The 13,562-nt window shown below is 36.7% G+C and overlaps 1 protein-coding gene across 12 annotated transcripts in view; it reads left to right on the plus strand.

Annotated features, from left to right (window-relative positions):
- Window positions 1-13,562, plus strand: part of LOC122212654 (eukaryotic translation initiation factor 1A, X-chromosomal) — a 140,037-nt gene that overhangs the window by 62,169 nt on the left and 64,306 nt on the right. For 7 of the 12 annotated variants that reach the window (XR_006199242.1, XR_006199241.1, XR_006199239.1 and 4 more), the window contains one exon: window positions 9,877-10,010. The exons of 3 other annotated variants lie outside the window; for them this stretch is intronic. The gene's annotated coding sequence lies outside the window, so the exon portion shown is untranslated. Of the gene's footprint in view, window positions 1-9,876; window positions 10,011-12,461; window positions 12,699-13,405; window positions 13,492-13,562 lie in introns of those variants that run through there. 2 more of the 12 variants (XR_006199246.1, XR_006199247.1) reach the window with 2 other exon arrangements.

Raw genomic sequence — 13,562 nt, forward strand, 5'->3', positions numbered from 1 at the left:
GTGGCTGCCGAGACAAATATAGCCTGAGGGCCCTAATGCAACCACAGAACCAAAAAGGAAAAAGGATGTGTATTCATGGGTTAGTCAATTAATAAAACCAAGCTTTTTTACTTGTTAAGTCATTTTTACGTGGAGACTGCTTTTATATCATATATAAAATATATATATATGATATATATTCATCATATATGAATATATATGATATATTGATCATATATCATGATGAATTCATAGATTGTTGTAAGCACAGAAGAGTACTGTCTTTTATTAACTCATTTATTAAGGAGGTAATCAGAAACATGTGAAAACTGGTTAAAAGAACATTTGAGGATATAGGTACTTATAAGGAATTTATTTATTTATTATTTTATTTTATTGACATGAAGTTCACATGCAATGTTATGTTAGTTTCAGATGTAAATGGAGTCCTTTCCTAGTTCTGCTGTACTTTTCATTCCTGGGATATTTTATTTTATTTTTATTTTATTTTATTGTATTATTTTATTTTATTTTATTTTAATTATTTTACTATATTTTAATTTTATTTTATAAAAAATTTTTTTCGTGTTTACTTTTGAGAGAGAGAGAGAGAGAGAGAGAGACAGAGCATGAGCAGGGGAGGGGCAGAGAGAGAGGGAGACACAGAATCTGAAACAGTCTCCAGGCTCTGAGCTGTCAGCACAGAGCTCAATGCAGGGCTCGAACCCACAAGCTGTGAGATCATGACCTGAGCCCAACTTCGATGCTCAACTGACTGAGCCATCCACGTGCCCCAGCTTTTTTTTATTTCATAACTAGAAGCTTGTACCTCCCAATCTCTTCACTTATTTCATCCATCTCCTAACCATCCATTGCCGGAGACCAGCTCCAGCAACCAGGGGTTCCCAAAGGAAGAACGGCGTCGATGAAAGTGAAACAAAACTAAAATAAAAAACTAGAAAATAAAAAACTAAAGTAAAAAACTAAAACTAAAATAAAAAACTAGAAAATAAAAAAAAAACTAAAATAAAAATGGACACAGACAACAGCAGTGTGTTGAACTGGCCGATTTATTGTAGCAAACGTGGCATTATATATGCGAGTGATTTCCTTGTAACATACGTCATCTATGTTTTTCTAACATTACCTAATTTTGAAAAAGTTCCTATGTGTCATCAACCTGTAAGAAAGAACATGGCAATTTTCCCCTAACTTTCCCGCATACCATTTGATTATAGCTTAATTTCTTACATCATTCCATTATGCGTCTGCATTTATCTATAATCTACAAAGCATTTGCTTTGCTGTTCTCATGAAAGGGCCTCCATTTCTCAACACCTCAAGTGGAACAGCTACAGGGACACGACCTCCTAACCACATGAGGCCAGAAGAACAATGGGTTTGCCTCGGTCCGACGTGCCAGAAAGGGGCCGAAAAAGGCTTGGAAACCCATGCCTCATACATTCTCAGAGAGACAATGCAATGCACCTAGGAACCAATGAACCATTCTGTAGCTTAACCGGCTAGGTTCATTCATCATCTGGAATGTCTCCGGCGGGGGGGGGGGGGGGGGGGTGGCCAGGTGAGCCTAGGGGTTGAAGTCACCTGTGCCCAGAGATACACTCCTTAGTTGCTGGAGTGAGGCTTTCAGATGCATATGTGTCTCCTTTACAGACCCTCTTTGCTGGCAAAGGTATGAGGCTATCCTTCCTGTAAGTAGAGGAGTCTCCATAGGAGATGGCAAGGGCTAAACGTAAGGCCGCACTATTTCTTGCTGAACCTTATTTTCTTCCCTACTGGTCCTTTTCCCAGGGGGCCTGCCGAGGGCAATTCCCCAACAGACAATACCCCAGGCAGTTTTAAGGCCGAATTACCTAAAAGCGGGAGGACCAGAAGCTTCCCTGTCCGTGGGCCGCCCCGCAGTCACCAGTCCGTCCACGGCCCCGGGCTTTGCCACTCAGGCTGGGATAGCTCAGCTTCCAGCAACCCATCCTTTTTTAATTTCCTTCCTTCCTCCCTACTACCCCCCGCCCCCCTTCCTTCCTGTCACATCTGCTTCATCCATCCTCTTGCCACCATGGCCTCCATTCGAGATTGCATTGTGGATATAGCCTTTTTAACTTTGGCCTGACTAGATTTTAGTTCTTTTATCTCAGCATCAGGGCATTCCCTGGTGTCTTATATGCTTTTTTTTTCAAGCCCAGCTTGCATTCGTATAGTCATGGTTTTAGCTTCTAGTTCAGACATTTTACTCATACCTGTGTTGATTAAATCCCTGGGCATAGAGGCGCTTGGGTGGCTCACTTGGTTAAGCATCTGACTCTTGGTTTTGGCTGAGGTCATGATCTCCTGGTTCATGAGTTCAAGCCCTGCGTTGCAGAACTCTCAGTGCAGAGCCTGCTTGGGATTCTCTTTCTGTGACCCTCCCTGGATTGCTTTCTCTCTCTGAAAAAACAAATATATAAACATAATAAATTTTTTTTTCAAATCCCTGGCTGTCATTTCTTCTTGTTCTTTCTTTTGAGGTGAAAAATTAATAAAATGAAACATTAAAATTAAAAAATTAAAAACAAAATCAGATAAAGGAAACTATACCCTAGGTGTGTTTTGGTCTGCTTGTTGAGAGAAGCTTCATAGAATAGTTTTGTAAAAAAGAGAAAGGGAAATAAAGTTACAAAAATTTAAAAATAAAAAAATTAAATAATATAACAATAAAATAAGCTAAAGAAAAATAAAAGTGTAAAAAAATATTTAAAAATTAATTAATTAACTAATTAATTAATTAACAAATAAAAAATAATTTATTCTTTCTGTATCCAAGAAAGGGAAAGAAAAAATAAGACAATCTAAGCAAAAACAGAAGCAAAGAAAATGAACGAATAAACAAACCAACAGACACATTTAAACCTTAATGAAGTTACATCCAGTTTCCCGCATACCGACTACAGTATAGTCGGTAGAGTGATAAGCAGGTTGATCTTCTGGGGGATGAGCCCAGAGTGAATGGATAGGCAGGATTTGGTGTAACAGCTCCAGTCTGCCCTTGGTGGCTCTGCCTAGCTCACTGAGGTCGGTCTGTGTGTGTGCACATGTGATGGAAGTGAAAATTACTTCACCTAGCTCCCTAGTCTCTGGTGCAGGACCCCATCCCCTTACCCACCCACAATCAAGCATCCCTCCTTTGTCTCAGGCCTCCATCTGTGCCCTGCCTCTATCCTGTCCATGTCCATGCTGTCTGCCTGCCAGGTGGCACCTTCCTCCAGAGTTTTATCTCAGATGGGGCTGTGTTTCAAAAACCCACACTTCAGAGACCTGTTCTGATTCTCTGGGGTTGCTCTTGCCCAGCAATGACCCGGTGTCAGCCTGTCCCTGAAAACATTTGCATGATCACACAGCAGCAGAGGCCATGTGTTTATGGCGAGTCACAAACACACAACTGGTGCCAGGTTTTGCTGACCTTCAGCATCTTTTTTTCCGATATCAGTAAACATTGGCTGCTCTCTGGGGCCTGCTAGGACTTTTGCCTGTGGGGAGGCTGCATGACCTCTATCAAATGTGCTCCAAGCAAGGGAAACCACTTCTCCTCCTGGGAAACAGAGCCCTCAGACTCCACTGCCTACTCCTGGGGAATTCTACCTGTTTCCTCACCAGAGTACTGCCAGGTTCTGAGCTTTGAACCTTCAGACTCTGTGCTCCACTATTTACAGAATTCTGGTGGTATTGAAATGCTCTCCTTCCTGTCAATGGTTTTAGGCATATTTTTTGTCCAGTCTTCTGTAAGTATTTTCACTCTTTTCTTTCTCTGTCTCCAGCTACTTTTGGGGTGGGGGGGGCGGTGCTTTTCTTGCATGATCCCAATGTGCTGCACTCTCCCCCTTTCTCTTTCTCTTTCTGTCCTCTCTCCATGAACATGGCTCCTAATGTTTCACAGCTCTGCAGCTCTTCTCTCTCTGAGTTCACCTCACCACACTGCATACCTTCCAAGTTCTGTACCTCAAACTATGCAGATTGCTTCGTTAAGCCTCAGATCAGCATCCTGGGTGTTCAGAGTGGTTTGGTGCTTATCTAGCTGTGTTTCAGGACAAGAGAAGCTCAGGGTCCCCGTACTACTACACCATCTTAACGCCTTCAAAAACTAATTCTAGAAGCACTAAATTTTTACTCCCCTCCTCCGTGTTTTATGTATATCGTATCATATTTTGTGCCTTTGTATTTAATGTCTGTTAGCTATTTTTTTAGATACAATTTTTTTTACTACTTTTGTTATTTTAGCCTTTATATTAGCTTTATACATAATTGGTCTGTTATTACTCTTTTATTTGTTTGCTTTTACCTGTGAAAATTTTGCTTTCATAATTTTGGTGAGTCTAGTTACAGCCCTTTCTTTTCTGCTTAAAGAATTACCTTTTAACATTTTTGTAAGTCTGTTTTAGCAGAGATGAATTCGTTTAAATTTTGTTTGTCTGGTCAACTCTTTATCTGAACTTTTTGGGGTTTGTTGTTTGTTTAGTTGGTTGGGGTTTTTTGTTTTGTTTGTTTTGTTTTGTTGTGTTTTTGTTTTGTTTTCTTTCTTTTTCTTTTTCTTTCTTTCTTTTTTTTTTTTTGTTTATTTATTTTTTTGAGAGGCAGAGTACGAGTGGGGTCTAGCAGAGAGAGGTGGAGGCACAGAATCCAAAGTAAGCTCCAAGCTCCTAGCTGTCAGCACAGAGCCCAATGCAAGGCTCGAACCCACAAACCATGAGATCGTGACCCCACCCAAAGTTGGACGCTTAACCGACTCAGCAACCCAGGCATCCCTTATCTGACTTATTCGGAACCACTGTCTTGCTAGGTAGAGTATTCTACATTTATTCCTTTCATCATTTTTAACAGATCATGCCCCTCTCTTCTGTCCTCAGGGTTTCTGCTGAACAATCACCTGATAGCCTTACGGAGTTTCTCTTATGTGTAACTGGTTTCTTATGTTCATCTTGAGTGACTCTGGGTGGGTCCCTCAGTATTTTCCCTCCCCACTGTAGTTCACTTTGTAAGGGAGGTTGCCATTGTTACTCTGTCTCTGTGTCTCTCTGTATGGTTTCTTTTTCCTTTGTTTTGTGAAAGTTATTCAGGCAACTGTCAGTTCTTTAGGAGCATTTGCTCCATATGTAGTGTGTCCATGGATGAGGTCAGTTTAGTGTCTTCCTATGGTGACATCTAGGACCCTCCATCTTTTATGGTGCTGCTGTCTTATTTCCTGTTTGGTAGGGAGCCAGAAGTCTCAAAACTACCAGTTCTTTGCACCATCAGTAGAAGCAACCATCAGTACAGTAAAAAGGGATAATAACATTTTAGTGTTATGAAAATAATTTTTTACTTTGCATTTTCCTGGAAAGAGTTTCAGGGATTATAGTGTTGGCATTTTAGTCATGCCTGGAAGTTGATCTTCTTCTAATAATTTCCAACATTACAGGAAGACATTGACTAGACATTATGTACCTATCAGAGTGCAGTATCACTAATAGAGAAATTATCTGTGTATTATGATATTTGTGGGTATGCCCTGAATACTATCAGTTATGTCTAACAATATATAAGAAAGAAGACACCATTTAAAGGGTAATATATCATAGGCAAATCATACAGCAATGAAAAAGCACTTTTTGATGCATTGGACAACGTGAAAGTGTCACTGAAGAGTTTTGGAGCAAAGGAAACTCGACTCATAATTAGTTCTATCCATATATTACTTAAGAATATGCAAATTAATCTGGTGCTCAGATGACAGAATAGAGCTATATTCTGCATCTGGTGTGCAGATGGGAGAAAAGTTGGTATATGGAATTGTTTTTGTTTTTAACATTTGGTGAGTGGCTCAATTAGTGACATGTAAAAAATTCATCAATTTGTAGACTTCAGATTTTGCACATTTTATTTAATATATTATGCTATCATTAAGAAAAAAATTAGCCTTGGAAATGGAAATGGAAATGGGATTGCCTTCTAGAGGGATGGATTGGTTAGATGGTGGCTTATGTCCCCTCATGGGCTAGGGAAATTTTGTGAGCTCTTATATTCCCAAAGTCATTGAAGTCATGGTTACTTAGGTGATTATACATTTGTCACAAATAGAGCTGAATATTTGAAAGAAAATGATACTGGTTAACTTCTACAGAATTGTGGGCAGAAGGAGGCTAACTGCTAACATTTTTGAAATAATCTCCAAAACCGTGACACAGAATGAGTCTAGAGCAAAATCTTTCTTTACTTATGTTCCACGGAGCACAAGATGTTGGCATTTCACTTGCTGACAGCATAATTTGGAATACTTTATCCATTACAGGTGATTTTGCCAAACTTCAGGTTACCCTCACCACAATATGAAGTAGTGCACTCCCATGTTGAAGTCTTAAATATGTGTTTGAATGCTAGGGATTCTTGAACGCTCTATCACATGCTTTTGTTCTAATTGTAATGGAGGATTGGCTAATTCTGATTAGCCAATTAATTAGTTAATGTCTGATTCCTAGGCTGATAAGATAATATGGCTTGTGACATTGCAGTTTCTTCAAAAACTCAATGATGATGTGTAAGCATATATGAAATTTACTCCCTATACTTTTTCTTTATGAGTTAAAATTTCTCCCTCCACTCATTAAGGAAGACTTGCTATTTTCAAGAATTGGAGATATACATTAGAAAATGGAAAACTGGTTTGAAGTACAAATTGTTTATGTAAACACACTATTAGCACTGCAAGATTGTTAATATAATGTTAGACATGTACCAGATAGAAAGAAGCATACATCTCCCCCACCCCATAAAGTGCTTTCCTCTTGAGTCTCATTTGTATGTTTTCAAATACATAAGACCATCATGGATGGATGTTTTCAATTCCAGTTCTTTTTATTCACCTCACAAAAGGAGGAGAAAAGGTAGAAACTAGTGTTTGTTTTATACACAATCTGAAATATTAATAGGGATCATTTTAAAGACAAATATAAGGAAATCACTTCTACATGTAAGTTATGAGGTTATATTATTATATACTTCATGTTTTGGGAGGAAAGAATAGTAATAGTAAATGTTAAGGAAAAATATTAACAGTAAACAAAAACATAATCATCTGATCATTAAATAGTGCCTAAAATTCTCTATTTATTTATGTGATTAATACCGATTTCATAGAGATTGATCTCTATCAGGAAACCTAACGTAGGAATCTGTCTACTAAATAGTTGTCAGTCCTTCCTTTCTTTATAATATTCAGTTGCTTTCCTTTACTTTTGGATGTGTGGTTTGTGAATATTGCCTGTTAGTCTGTAATTTTGCTTTTCATCCTTTTAATATAATCTTCAAAAGATACAGAAGTTTTAAAATATTTTTAAATCAGCTTACAAATTTTTTTCCTATCACTTTATCCCCATAGTATATGTATTGTGCATTTGGTGTGCATTTTACTTAGTTGTAGAGCCTGAAAATTTTCTCATGGTTTTTCCTAAGAATTGTATAGTTTTATACTTTGTGTTGAATCTCAGTTGACATATTTGTTGAATTAGGTGAGACTTAATGAGGATTTTTTTCCCTACAGATATTCATTTGTTCCCTTGGTTCAGAGACAGTGTTTTCTGCATTAAACTGCTTTTACAACATTGTCCAAAAATGCTTGGACATGCTTATTTATGTATTTATGTTTCTTAGCTCTTTATTCTGGTAGCTCTTTGTCAGGCCAGTCCGGTGTTGTAGCTACTGTTGCCTTGCTGGGATTTATAAAAGAATTGAAATAAACATGTAAATCAAGAATCCAGCTTGACTAAAATCAATTATTTTCAAAATATGTTGAGTCGCACAATCCATAAATAATAGTATATCTCCATAGTGTTCATAATTTTTGTAGTATTCAGTCTCAACGTCTTTTATATGTCTTGGTAGATTATACCTATTTACTTTTTAAAAATCAATTATAATTAGTGTTGTATTTTTAATATCAGCCCTTTGTCATCAGAAACCCAATTTGTGTATGTTGAATTGTGTCCTCTGACTGCTAACTCATTGTTCCAGGAGTTTTTGGGTATTCTTGGGATTTTGTAAGTATCCAGTCATGTCATGTGAAAACAGGGATTGTTCAGTTTCTTCTTTTCTGATGTATATCAGGATATCTGTATCAATATTTATATCTATATCTTTTATGTTTTGTCATAGTGTACTCACTAGAACTTGTAAGACATTGTTTAGTAAATGGGAATGTGAGGCAACTTTGTTTCATTCACAATTTTAAAGGGAAAGCATTCAGTCCTTCACCATTATTTATAAAATTACTGTAGAGTTTTTTGGTTTGTTTTTTTTTTTTTTGTTTGTTTGTTTTTTTTACAGATGTTCTTTACCCAGTTGAGGAACTTAAGTTCTGTTCACAGTTAAAATGTTAAGTATTTAAATAATGGATGAGTATGGAATTTTGTCAAATTTTTTTCTGAATTGGTTGGTGTGTCATGTATTTTTTCTCAATCTGTTAACATTATAGACTACATATGAAAACTGTATTGTATTTGAATAATGAACCAGCCATGCATGACAGAAATAAACCCCTGTGATCATGGTGTGTATTTATACTTCTATATTGAGAAATAACTACTTTAACATTTTTACCTCTCTAGTCATGATGGTTATTGAGTGTGTTCTTGTTCCACTCTGTCTAATTCGGGCTTGAGGGTAATATTGGCTTTATAGAATTAATTGGGATGGGTTCCCTTTATCTTTTGAGAGAGTTTGTGTAGAATTGATGTTCATTATTAAAATGTTTCGTAGATTCTTATATTTTTTATAAGATTGTGTAGATTTCACGTTAATTCTTAAAATCTCCCGCATAACTATCTAAGTCTGGATATTTCTTTTAAAAGTTACCAGGCTATTTTAGGTATGTATTTCATATTGGATAACTGAGGTATACTGTCAAGTTTGTCAAATTTGTCAAATTTATATGTGTGCAATTGTTCATAGCAATTCTTTTATCTTTTTTATGTCTGCAGGGTCTGTAGTACTATCCCATTTCATTGTTTGTACTACTAAAGTCCCTTCTTTTTCTTTTCAGTCTTGGTACAGGTTTGTCAATTTGATTGTTTTTTTTAAAATTATTTATTATTATTTTTTAATGTTTTATGTTAGTTTTTAGGGAGAGAGAGAGCACAAGGGGGAAAGTGCAGAGAGAGAGGGAGACACAGAATCTGAAGCAGGCTTCAGGTTCCAAGGTGTCAACACAGAGCCCGACCAGGGGCTCAAACTCACCAACCATGAGATATGACCTAGGCCAATGTCAGACACTTAACAGACTGAGCCACCCAGATGCCCCTGATTCTTTTTTTTTTTTATTTTTTTTAATTTTTTTTTTCAACGTTTTTTTATTTATTTTTGGGACAGAGAGAGACAGAGCATGAACGGGGGAGGGGCAGAGAGAGAGAGGGAGACACAGAATCGGAAAGAGGCTCCAGGCTCCGAGCTGTCAGCCCAGAGCCTGACGCGGGGCTCGAACTCACGGACCGCGAGATCGTGACCTGGCTGAAGTCGGACGCTTAACCGACTGCGCCACCCAGGCGCCCCCCACTGATTCTCTTTTTAAAGAACAAGCTCTGTTTCATTTTATTTCCTATTTTTCTCTCTTGTGTTTCATTGATAACTTATTTTATCTCCTTTGTTTGTTTGTTTGTTTGTTTTGGATTATTTTCCTCTCAATCTAGTTTCTTGAAGAGGGAGTTTAGTAACTGAAACATTTCCTCCTTTCTAATGTTTGCAGTTAATGTCATAAATTTTCTTCTTACTACTGCTTTGCCTGCATCTGATCTGATATGTTGTACTTTTATTTTATTTTATTTTTTTTAGTTCAGTGCATTATTTTATTTCCTCTGTTGCTTCTTCTTTCACCCTTAGCTTACCTAAAGATTATTGCTGGACCCATGGATTAGCTTCCAAGTATGCAACAAATTTTCTTGTTATCTCTTGCTGTGTTCTACTTTGATTCCAATGGAGTTGGACAACACACTGCCTGATTTCAGGCATTTCAGGTTTGTTGAAGTTTGTTTTATGGTATCATGAATATGTCCCATGGTCCCTTGAAAAAAAAATATTGTCTGTTAGAGAGAGTGTTCAATAATAGTGGATTATATTGCACTGGTTGATAGTGTTGTTGAGTTCTGCATTTTTGCTGCTTTTCTGCTTAGCTCTCTGAATTCAGAGAGTAATGTTCAACTCTTCAACTGTACTATCTATTTCTTTTAGTTCTTTTAAGGTTTACTTATTTACTCTGTTTCTAGGTTCATAAACATTCCAGACTGCTGCTGTTTTTCATGACGAATTATTCATTTATTATTACGTAATATTGTTTTCTAATCTCTGGTAATTTTCTTTTCTCTGGTTTATGTCAGCTGTTCTCAATATATCTACTTTTACTTTCTTTTGATTAATGCTTGCATAGTATAGTTTTTCCATTTTTTAATTTTAAAACGTATTTTTATATTGAAATGAATTTCTTATATACTTGGAGTGTTGTTTTCATTGTTTCTCTTTGTATATCTTCTTTAGTGGCTGTTCTAGCTATCACAGTGTGTGTGTGTGTGTGTGTGTGTGTGTGTGTGTGTGTGTGTGTGTGTATTTCATTATGTAGTTTTCTGGACTTTTTTTTTTTTTTTTTTTTGCCAGGTTGAGTGAAATGTAGACACCTTATTTTAAATCACTTAGCACTCTGCTGTTTATAGTTGTCTTAAATGATTGCTTTACATACATTTAGCACCAGCTCAGATAGTGTTATATAATTTAATTGTATTACATTGCATTCTAAAATTTCCATTGGTTCTTTTTTTCTGACATTAAATATACTTATGCTTTCTACTTTTTCATTACTTTCAAGTATGTTCAAAATTGCTCATTTAAGCCATTTATGATGGCAGCTTTAAAGCCTTAGTCAGATTAATACTGGTTCTCTGGTATTTCTCTGTTGGTACTTCTAAATTTTCTTTCAGGTTGAGAGCTTTCTGTTTCTTGACACAATGAGTGATTTTTTTTATTTGAAACTTGGAAATTTAGGGTATTTTTTGAAACTCTGGATGTTGTTCTAATGTCCTTCTCTTGTAGCTAGCTATGTGATACCACTCCAACAGGAAACTGATGTCCTGCCATGTGGGGACGGAATTCCAGATTTCCTCATTGGCTACTCTTGATACTTGAGGGGAGAGAGCTACTTATTATTGATGAGTAAGCAGTGGCCTACTCCCTGCAGGCCTTACTGGTACCTAAGAAAAGAGGGGTGCCTTATTAATACATGGAACTATTGAAAACACCAGTTCTCTGCTCAGGCTTTTCTGGTACTACCCCAGCGATGAGTTGGGGCCCTTATTATTGTTTGATGCAATGGAATTCTAAGGTCCGACTTAGGCTTTGCTGGCTTTGGTGAGAAGTTTGTCCAGAGTTTTGTGGTTGGATAAACTATAGTATTATTGTCTAACAGTTTTCTGTTTTTGTAAGACACCCCTTTCCTAACCTTGAATGGAGAAAGCAGTCTTTATTAGGGGTATTTTTGATCTGTGCCTATTTGCATTTCTGGGTTTCTTTAGGACCAAGTCTGTGATACAAAAGGCAAAAGGAAAATCTAGGTACACACTTAAAGATACATTCTCACAGGCACACACAAGCACAAAGACATACTTGTATACATACACACACACACACACACACACACACACACACACACACACACACACAAATCCAGGGAACTTACCATCTCATCATGCCCTGGTTCTCAGTTCCTCTTTAATATACTTGTTTTCTCCACTTTTCAGAGTCTTTTTACAAAATTTGTTTTATACGTAACACCCAAGAATTTTAGTTGTACTTATGGGATGCATAGGGAATAGTATGTTTGTTTCTTCCATAGAACAGCTGTAGTATTCTTTTTGGGCCAAATGTTGGAAGTTATCTTTGCAGTTGAGTGATTTTAAACTCGTGAGAACCTAAATAAGAAGAATGTTTAAAAGATATACTTTGTCCTCAATCTCAAGACACCTTACAATAAGTTGTAAATTAAGATATTCTGTGACTTGAGGATTATATTGAAACCATGTTGTATTATACTTGAGGGTAGAAAGACTTGGGGCACGTAGGAAAAGGATAGTGAAGTCATGCTTACCTGTTTTCTGCATTTGCTCATTTACTTTTCATTCTTTTTTTTTATCTGACACCTTATTCTGGATTTACTCTCGCTGTATTCAATTCCATATTCTAACCATCTCCTCCATCCTGCTATTATTTTTCTTTTGGTTGTCTCAATGTTCTCCATTTATGCCACTTAAATCTTTTTTTAAATTTTTTACTATTTTAGGACTCAATTTTTTCTTGAAACATTCATGTACATTAAACATGTTGTTGAACTATATTCTCTATAATTAAACATCTGAGAACGAAAACTAATGATTAAAGACTTAATGGGCATAGATAACCATTTTATTGTCATGAAACCCCAGGAAGAAGTCAGGATTTCCTATATGGAGCAATAGTTCCAAACTTTTCCTGTGTGGGCACAATTTGAAAATATATGTATATGGTGTGCGATGACAAAAATGTGTTGCCATCTGGGACCTCTGGATGTTCGGATCTGTATTCCATCGCAGTCTCAGCTATCTCATAGGACTAAGTGGATGAATTTCGTCAGTAATGCACTTCAGTGCAATAGTTGTGATACTGCTATACATAAAGAGTTGGTAAGTGTATCACAAATTTTCTCAGGGAAAGACTTGTGAAAGCTGAAGTTGGAGAAGAAGTGGTGAGAGAGGCAGAGAAATAATACATATATTTCAGTGAAACAGAAAGGATAAAGTCCTTTACAGTGGTATTACCCGAAGTATCAAGTTTGCATAACGGTCAAATAACAGGAAACTAACAGTGTATGGAGTGATGCTAGTTTCATTATGTCAAAGTTACTATCTAGTGTACTAGATACTGTTGTACACTACTGTGATCTACCGTTTAAGAAACTTTCCAGTGAAGAGTAAAGAGAAAATTACGAATTATGGCAGTAGTGAAGGACATAGGAGTTACAAAAATAATTTTGATTGGCTTAAGCCACCATTCATTCAGAAACATACATGTAAAAATATATTGTATGGGAGTCACTGTGATCAGTCTGTACTGATGTCCATGACTGACTAGGAAAAGGCATTTGACAGGAAACAACTTGGAAGAGGTGATGCATATGCTGGATTGATGAAAGTAGTAGTCCAGTAACTCAAGAGAGAGACTTCTAACCAAGGAAGGAGCTGGTGCCAAATTTGTCTGATGAGAATTGGCATAGCTAAAAAGAGATTGTGTAAATATAGCTCAAAATGGACGGTGAACACAAACATGTGAACCTACTAAGGTGAACAGATGTCACCTCTTTAATAGATTTGTTACCTGTGCTGAATTTCAGGGCTCAGAATCAACAAGGCATTAAATAACAGCATAAGGAATGAAGCATGGAATAGGCTTTGGATGGAACAAGAAAACAACATAAAGGTTTATATTAGAAGATATAAAAGATGAACACATGCGAGAAGGAAATAAAGGCACAAACAAGTTGGAATGTT

Source organism: Panthera leo, chromosome Y (assembly GCF_018350215.1).
Source record: "Panthera leo isolate Ple1 chromosome Y, P.leo_Ple1_pat1.1, whole genome shotgun sequence".
NCBI lineage: Eukaryota > Metazoa > Chordata > Mammalia > Carnivora > Felidae > Panthera > Panthera leo.